Here is a 9,030-nt window from a genome sequence, read left to right on the forward strand (position 1 = left end):
GATATATTTATGATCCACATCACGTTTTCAGTGTTGGCGGCAGTTACTCATGTTTGTCTAGAAGTCTTCTCATCAGGGCTCTATAAATAGAGAACTACGGCAGATATGTAATATTTAATTAGGGGTGCACCGAATGGGAAATTCTTGGCCGAAACCGATACCGAAAATAGGAAACAGTTGGCCGAAAACCGAATGCCGAAAGGCCGAAAATGATTAATAGAAATATATATATATAATGTTTAGATTTTTTATCCCATGTTGTTCAGCTGCCTGATTATGGAAAAATAAATGATTATGGCAAAACTTAACTTAAATAATAATCACTATTATGGGTCCATAAAACATTTATTCAGCACTTTTGAATGCATACAGTACATTCATTCCAAGTCAAGTGCATTTTCTTTTCTCTGTAGGATAACTACAACAAAGTGCATTCAGAACAAAGCCAAGGTGCTTTAAAACTGCATAAACATCTAGGCCAGTAGGCCTAAAACAAAATAGTGTAAATAAAGACTGTAACAGCCAGGCCTTCAACAACAACAAATGCACCTATAAGTGCATGCATACAAATGTGCAAACTGGATAAATCCACATGAATGTAACTATTTACAAATGAAATTACAATTGAATTTCAAGAATCTGTAAATAAGGCTGTCTGTCCTCATAAGCAAAGTAGTAAACATTGTATAAAGATACATAAAGTGAAAACTGGATACAAAATCCACAATCAAGCGTCTTTGAGCACCTGTAAAAGTGCTAACAAATTAAATCTATTATTATTATTATTATTATTATTATTATTAATCAATTACAAATTAAATTACAATTTCAAGAATTTGCAAATAAGGTGGTCTGTCCTCATGAGCAATGTAAACAACATTGTATCATTTCGATACCGAAAGTACAATATATTGAACACTGTGCTGCTGTCATTTCCCACTAATGATAACCTGAGATGGTGAATTATAACTCACAATGAAAATTGTTCAGGAAAGTGGCGATAGAGTAGACATGTAGAACTAGATAAGCTTATGATAAGCAAGCCTTGTCTACTTATTAAGGAAAAGTGGGAGGTTCTTTTTAATGATCATTAGCTTCTCTGCTTTATCAGCCATAAGTCTGTTCCTCTTCTCATCAAGCACATGAGAGGCAGCGCTGAACAGTCTCTCGCTGTCAGTGCTTTTGATTTGATCTTACTCTGCATATTTGTCCGGGTGTTTTGATTTCAAGTGGTGGAGTAATCCCGAAGTGGTGAAAGTCTTTGCAGTTACACCCCCTCGAGAAATGTCAGCTGAACACGTTTTACAAATTGTAATCCGCGCCTCTTTCTCTGATATTTTTAAATATCTCCAAGCGGCAGACATGTTGGCTGTGAGCCAGCCGCGAGCATGGTCGCGCGCCGTGCTTGTCGCCGCGTTTTGATTACGTCATCAAAACAACACGTTAGCTTACCAACGTAACGGCCGAAAGCCGAAAGGGTCTTTTTAACCATTTTCGGCCGATAATTTTCGGCGGCCGAATATTCGGTGCATCCCTATATTTAATGCAGCCGAACCGTGTATTACAATGTCGTTATGTGATGACTTTCAAAGAGAAAAGCAAGCACACTCGGAATAAAATATTATTTTATTTAAAAATAATGTTTTCGGTCTGTTTCCGGTATTTGTTTATGACGATGTGATGTGAGATGTGAGACTGGAATTGCACAGGGGGAAATAACGTATATATGCCACAATTTTAGATGCGGATTTTGTTAAACTAATATGTTTGCGCTGTGGACCAACACTATACATTGACGGGGAAGGGGGTAGCAATAAAGATAACACCATTAAACAGTTACACAACATAACAGAAATAATATCGATAGCAGCGTCCCTAGCAACCACCTTGGTAAAAATGAAAACGTTGTATGGACACAATTTCCTGAAGTAATCTTCGTAATAACTAGCAAACTAAAGATCATGTACATCCACTGCACACATAATCGGAAATAACAACTCATATTTCTCGCATCAAATGACATCAAAACGCATTTTAATGGCCAAACTAACTTTAAAATAGGCATTTTCCACCGAGAATAAAACGAAGTTCGGCCATGTTTTTTTTTCTGCAGGGAGAAATTTGACATAGACGCCAGCCATTGGAATGAATGGTGAAAAAAAACGTAGGGATCCTACAATTTCAGAGGCGTTTTTGTAGAAATACTACATCCTACGTTGTGGATCAACGTAGTTATTACACGTTTTTTTGTGAGACTGGGTTGGACTACCAGGTGACTAAGGAATGCTAATGCAGAAAATAGGTGAGTGAGGGAGCAGACTGTGACAGAACCCCCCCCCCCCTTAAATGGACGGCTCCTGACAACTAACCCCAAAACTGAAAGAAAAAAAAAAAACCTACAGACCTGAATTTTAACAGTCACATTACAACATCTAGGTATGCATACTACCACCTGAAGAATATATCAAGGATTAAAAAACTAATGTCGCAACAGGATTTAGAAAAACTTGTCCATGCTTTTGTTTTCAGTAGACTCGACTACTGCAATAGTGTATTCACAGGGCTCACTAAAAAAAAATATATCAGAAAGCTGCAGCTGATTCAGAACGCTGCTGCTCAAGTACTCACTGACACTAGAAAAGTGGATCACATCACTCCGGTTCTGAGATCATTACACTGGCTTCCAGTCTGCCAAAGAATTTATTTTAAAATACTACTGCTAGTGTAACAGTGCAGATAATGAATGTTTGTTTTATTAAATCCTGTTAAACTGGGACTACAGCCATAGTTTTGTAATTTTATTTTATTTTGAAAAGCCGCAGCCGGAAGCTAGTCTTGCGCTGAATGTGGTGCATTTTGGGAATCCGTCAGTGTTAGAGGATTCTTAGCTTTGGGTGAGTTGTTGCTCTGTTCACTCAGTTGTAAATATAATAATAATTGTGATCTACGTGTACTATTCTGTGTATAATCTATATGCATTTATTGGTTATATTTTATGTTTAGCTAAATGTCTTTAGATTCCGTAGTGTATCACTTTTTAAAATAATTGTATATAAACTGAGAGTGAGCCGTTTTTCAGCTAACTAGTTAGCCACCAACGTCGTGGAGTACATGTGGCATTTACGTCACTGATGTGAAACTTTCCTTTGTAGAGCAACATCTCACTATACTGTGGCTAAACTGTGAATCTGTGTGTTCATTCCATGGTTTGCAGGTATGTTTATTTTGAGCTGTTAAATGTTTATATTGAATACTGTTCATCTAAGTCAGTGGTCGCCAACCAGTCGATCGCGATCAACCGGTCGATCGCGAGTGTGGTGCGGGTAGATCGCGGACCGTTAAAAAAAAAAGTAACAAAAGAAAAATTTAATTAAAATAATAATGTTTGAAAAATACGTTTTTAGATGTAAACCTATCATCCACCACCCCGTTAGCAGGTGCCACTTGATTGACGTATATTTGAGACACCTCAATAATATAATACATTAACCGTGCTTTACGTGAACCTCATCATGACACAAGAGACACCATGGCAGGACTTCAATTTCCCATGTTCACTGAACGCAACAGAGGCAAGACACCACACCAATCAGATAGTTGCATGGAAATACACGTGTGCTTGTGTCATTCAAGCTCGGCTCTGTGTGTGTGTGGTAATAGCGCATTTAGTGTGATAGAGAGAGGGAGAGAGGGAGGGAGAGAGGGAGAGAGGGAGAGAGGGAGAGAGAGGGACCGGTGCTAGCGGGGAGCGTGATGTTAGCATCTGGTTAGCTAGCTGCACTAACTAACCAACGGACATAAGGAGCTGTTTCCACAACAAGCTGGAGGAGAGTCCTCCCCTGTCAGACTGAGGGGCTCAGGTGAGCTAAAGGACTCTCTGAGTGTTTAGAACGGTTTTGTCACAAATAATTCAAAAGATTATTTCCGCGGCACACCTTCATATGATCATTATAGTTATACAAACAATAAGAGAATAAATGAAAAACAGGTATGAAATAGCCTACTATACAGTATGTCAGTAAAACAAAAATACAGTTTAAAAGGGGAGTGATTTGTAAAATATCCATAAAGAAAAAGAAAATCTGTTTACAGTTCTGTTTCATATGGGTGCTGAGAGAGGTATCCATAGATCTCTTCATGTTGCTCTCAAAGTCCACCAGATTGATGCTTTGAACTTCAATATTTAAAAAAAAAAATCTTCCCAGGGGAGCATCCCCCCGGACCCCCCTAGAGGAGGTGAGGACCCCCCTAGAGGAGGTGAGGTCCGCCCCCCAATAGCACTTTACCCCTGCCTATATGCCGTGAGCTGATTATGGAGCCTTCATTGTAACAGTAATTCAGATGCAATTAGCCTATATAAAAGGCCTCAAATTGGAAGCATTGTCTGGGCCGTCTTTTTCACTCAATTCTGCAATAGGTAGATCTCGCCTTTCACCTAGGCCGAGGTCGGTGATCTTGGGCTTAAAAAGGTTGGTGACCACTGATCTAAGTCATTTGATTAATCTTTATTGTCACAATTACAAACTAAATTGTTTTATGTTTGTAATAAATGTTATTGGGTTTCTTTATGTTTGTATTTAGAATCCCTTTTCTCTAAACAAATGATGCCACTATACGATCACTGTAAGAGTGTTAGAGGATTCTTATCTTTGGAATAAAAGCTGATTGATATCTCAAACTGACTCTGGTGAAGTACAAGAAAGCAACAGCAAAGCAGGACCCAAGTGTCACATTGGTGCCGTGACCCGTCGACTCTCTGGCTGGATAGTAATTTCTTCAGCCCGGCCCGGGGACTGTTTCTGCTGTTGCTGCTCCTCCGTGTTATCAGGTGGACACAGTACTTTTGCTCTATATGTATAGCACATGTGTTGTTTGTTTTAGTTTATTTTTTTTTTTCTCTGCTACCGATCTGTGCTTGTATTTTGAATATCTTTGTCTTTTTTTATTTTTCGTGTTGACTTTTAATCTGGGGAGAACTAGTTTTGGCTGGGGTAGGGGAATGTTGGGTTCTCCTATGTTTGAGACCCCTGTTTGTGGGCGTGGCATTGTAATGGGGGATAGTCAGGGTACGCCAGGGTTCACTTTGGCCAGTAAGGATGTAGCCCCTTCTTTTTGCCCCTCTGTAGACATTTTACATGAGCCTCGTTATGCAAGCACTGCTATTCCTAGCCCTGATGCCCTTGCTACTGAGATTGCTAATCAGATGGGAGATGTACTTCAGCAGGTAAGTCAGAAAGTAGTACAGAACATTATGACTCAACTAAGCCCATCTCTTAATGCCCCTCTGACCAACACTGCCACCTCACCAGTAAATGTTGACATGTCGACTTCAAACGTGCTTGGTGCCTCTCACGTGCAGCTTGTATCCCACAGAAAGCTAAAAGATCACCCATGCTTTAAAGGAGACAGCTCTGATTTCACTTCGGTCAGAGAGTGGGAGGAACTCATGAGGGATTTCATTAGGAAAAACAACCTGAGACCTGAGGAACAGGCTGAGGAGATCCTTACCCATCTAAGAGGCAAAGCAAAAGACGTGGTCAGGTTTGGTACCAGAAACAGTGACATAGACATCACACGTGAACCTGAAGCTATCTATGGTCTCCTGAGAAAGCACTTTGACTCTGCACCATGCTCACAGCTCCCTTTAGCAGACTTTTACACCACACTGCCTGGGAAAGATGAGGATGCATTTGACTACTGGCTCAGACTGCACCGTGCTGTGGACCTTGCCATTGAGCGTCTTAGGGAGCAGGGCAAGACGCTCAATAGTCCTGGCACAGAAGTAACTCGAATGTTCATAAGGAACTATCCCTCCCCTGAGCTTTCTATGACATTTCGGTCCAAGACGATGGACAAATGGACTGTTCATGAAGTTCAGGACATCTTAGATGAGTATCACTCAGTGAAGACATCCAGGATGAGTAAGGTAACTGAAGAGAAGGTAAGGGTGAACACACATCACACTACCTCTATGCCACACATGCCACCTACCGGGGAGCAGGGTGCACCAAAAGCACACGCCACAGACTCTGCTACCCTGGAACGCCTTATTGGCATGCTCGAGAAGCCACTTCTGCAGAGGCCTGTTCAGTCGAGTCCAGCTAGACAGTCTGGCCCAAGACGTCCCAGGATTGAAGGGCTGCATGACACGTCTTGCTCTGTTTGTCATGACGTTGCTCACTCTACTTTCAACCACTGTCGTGACCATAGACTCTGTTTTCAGTGCCACTCACCAAACCATTCTAGGCTTGCTTGTCCTGGTCGTGCGCCGCCTGCGGCTCCCCCACAGTCGGAAAACTAATGGGTCCGCACTTCAGGGAGGACAGTGTGGATCATGATAGTGACCCTCCCAGCTGTGACAGTGATGACTTGGAGTCTTTGTATACATCTCTTTGTTCCTTTGCACCTTCTGGAAAGACTGTCATTTTCCAAATGATGCAGAAACTTCAGAAATCCGACAGCTTGTTCTACACAAATGTTAGTGCTGCAAGTGGAGTTCCACTGAAAGCCATGATTGATAGTGGCTCTATGTCATGCTCTCTGAGCGAAGCTGCAGCTGCACGCCTCTTGCAGCAATGCCCTGATTTGAAAAGAAGTCCTGTTGATGACATTGTTGTTGTTGGTGCTGGTGGTCACCGTATCTACCCGACAGCAGTCTATGATTTGGGTGTGACAATCTATGGCTTCAAGTTGCTCATCCCAACATTAGCCATCCCTGGACAAACAGACGACATGATTGTTGGTAGTAATGCTATCAAGAATCTCATACATCTGATGAAAAAGTCTGACGATTATTGGAGACTTCTGGCTACACCAGTTGACATTGCAGATGATGATTGTTGCCAATTTTTGTCCCTGCTCTCCAACTCTGAGAAATGGCGTGGGGGACCCCTGCCTGACAAGATCGGCACAGTGAAGTTGAGGCAGAGTGTTACTCTTGAACCACTGTGTGAACACCTTGTCTGGGGAAAATTGCCCGCATCAGCACCTTTGTCAGTGGGGAGCACAGTGGTTGTTGAACCGACTAACTCAAGATCAAGGCCTAGAAATGTGTTGGTTGGCCGTGTAGTCACACCTCTGTGGGGTGACAGGTGGGTTGCCCTCAAACTGATTAACCCAAGCAGTGAGCCAGTGACTCTGAGGAGAAACTGTAAGATTGCAGATGTCTTCCCATGTGTTGCAGTTGAAGAGCTGCCCCCAGCTGAAAAGGTTTCAGTCAATATCCATAGAGTCTCAAAGTGCTCTTCAACAACAAAGACCCGTGAACAAAGAAAGGATGCTCTAAACAAGCTGGGGCTACAAGATTTGGACTTGGAGAGTTGTGAGGTGTCTGAGCAGTGGAAAGATAGACTTTTTCAGCTTCTTGAGAAGTATAAGTCCATCTTTTCCAGAAACAAGATGGATTGTGGGGAGGCTACAGACTTTGTCCACAAAATACACCTTATGGACAAGAGGCCGTTTCGCTTGCCTTACCGCCGGGTTCCACCAAGCCAGTATGAGAAGCTGGGGACTACACTGAATGAGATGGAGGAAAAGGGCATAATCAGGAAATCTCACAGTGAGCATGCATCCCCATTGGTCTTGGTGTGGAAGAAGGATGGCAGTCTGCGCATTTATACTGATTTCAGATGGATCAATGCAAAGACTGTAAAAGACGCACACCCATTGCCTCATCAAGCCGATGCTCTTGCTGCACTGGGAGGAAATGTCTTCTTCTCTACCATGGACTTGACTTCTGGGTTCTACAACGTGCCACTTCATGAGGAGCACAAAAAGTACACAGCCTTTTCGTCACCCTTCGGCCTCCATGAGTACAATAGGATGCCTCAAGGCCTGTCCAACAGTCCCGCAACCTTCATGCGGATGATGTTGTCAATATTCGGAGATGAAAACTTCAGCAGCTTACTCTGTTACCTTGACGACGTGATGGTTTTTGCCCCTAATGAACAGCTGGCTCTTGAACGTCTGGAAATGGTGTTCTCCCGTCTGAAAATTCACAACCTCAAGCTGGCCCCTAAGAAATGTCATCTCTTGAAGAGTTCAGTTAAGTTTCTGGGTCATATTGTTTGTCCAGATGGGGTGAGAACAGACCCTGGCAAAGTGAAGACCATTGCTGATGTGGGGGAAGCAGAGTTGATGGAGAGTGATGGTGTCACGCCTTCCTGGAAGAAGATCAGGTCATTCTTGGGCATGGTTTTCTATTATCAGCATTTCATTGCCCATTGCTCTGCGAAGGCCAAACCTCTGTTCAGACTAATTTCTGGCCGACGAGTTCAATCACATGCGAAGAAAGGCAAGAAATTCAAGAAAAAGTCCTCTGCCCCAGCAGCTCTTACATCTAATGACTGGACACCTGCGTGTCAGGAATCATTACAAATTCTGAAAAGTGAGCTCACTCATGGTGTCACGTTGGCTCACCCAAACTTCAATGAGCCTTTCATCCTCGCTGTTGATGCTTCTTTTGATGGTATAGGAGCCGACTTGTCACAAGTGTCACCTGGTGAGACAGTTGCACGGCCTGTCGCCTTTGGGAGTAAGGGTTAGGGTCGCTGACCCGGTCTCAAATGAACTATCCAGCACACAGGCTGGAGTTTTTGCCGCTGAAGTGGGCTGTGTGTGACAAATTCAGCCATTGGTTGAAGTGGAGACATTTCACCACTTGGAAAGATAACAACCCCCTTTTGTACATTCTGACAAAACCACGTTTGGATGCCTGTGAACAAAGGTGGGTGGCCAAGCTTGCAGCGTACAACTTCGATCTTAAGTACGTTCCGGGTATTAAAAACCTTGTTGCAGATGCCTTGAGCCGTGAGCTTTTTGTCCAGTCCTGTGTTGGTTACCGCTTGTTGAAAGAGCCATATGTTGCACTACTGGATGAAGTCAATGGGGTTGTCAAGGGCACAGTGCAGGATGTTTTTCCGCTGACAAACAACTGCCAGGTTGTCCAAGGCACCCGGTCAACGTAATCTGACCTTGGTGCTGGGCCTGTTCACCAGCCTGTGGGAAGTTCCATCAGCTCAGAAGAAGTGT

The sequence above is a fragment of the Notothenia rossii genome (assembly GCF_949606895.1).
Source record: "Notothenia rossii genome assembly, chromosome: 5".
NCBI lineage: Eukaryota > Metazoa > Chordata > Actinopteri > Perciformes > Nototheniidae > Notothenia > Notothenia rossii.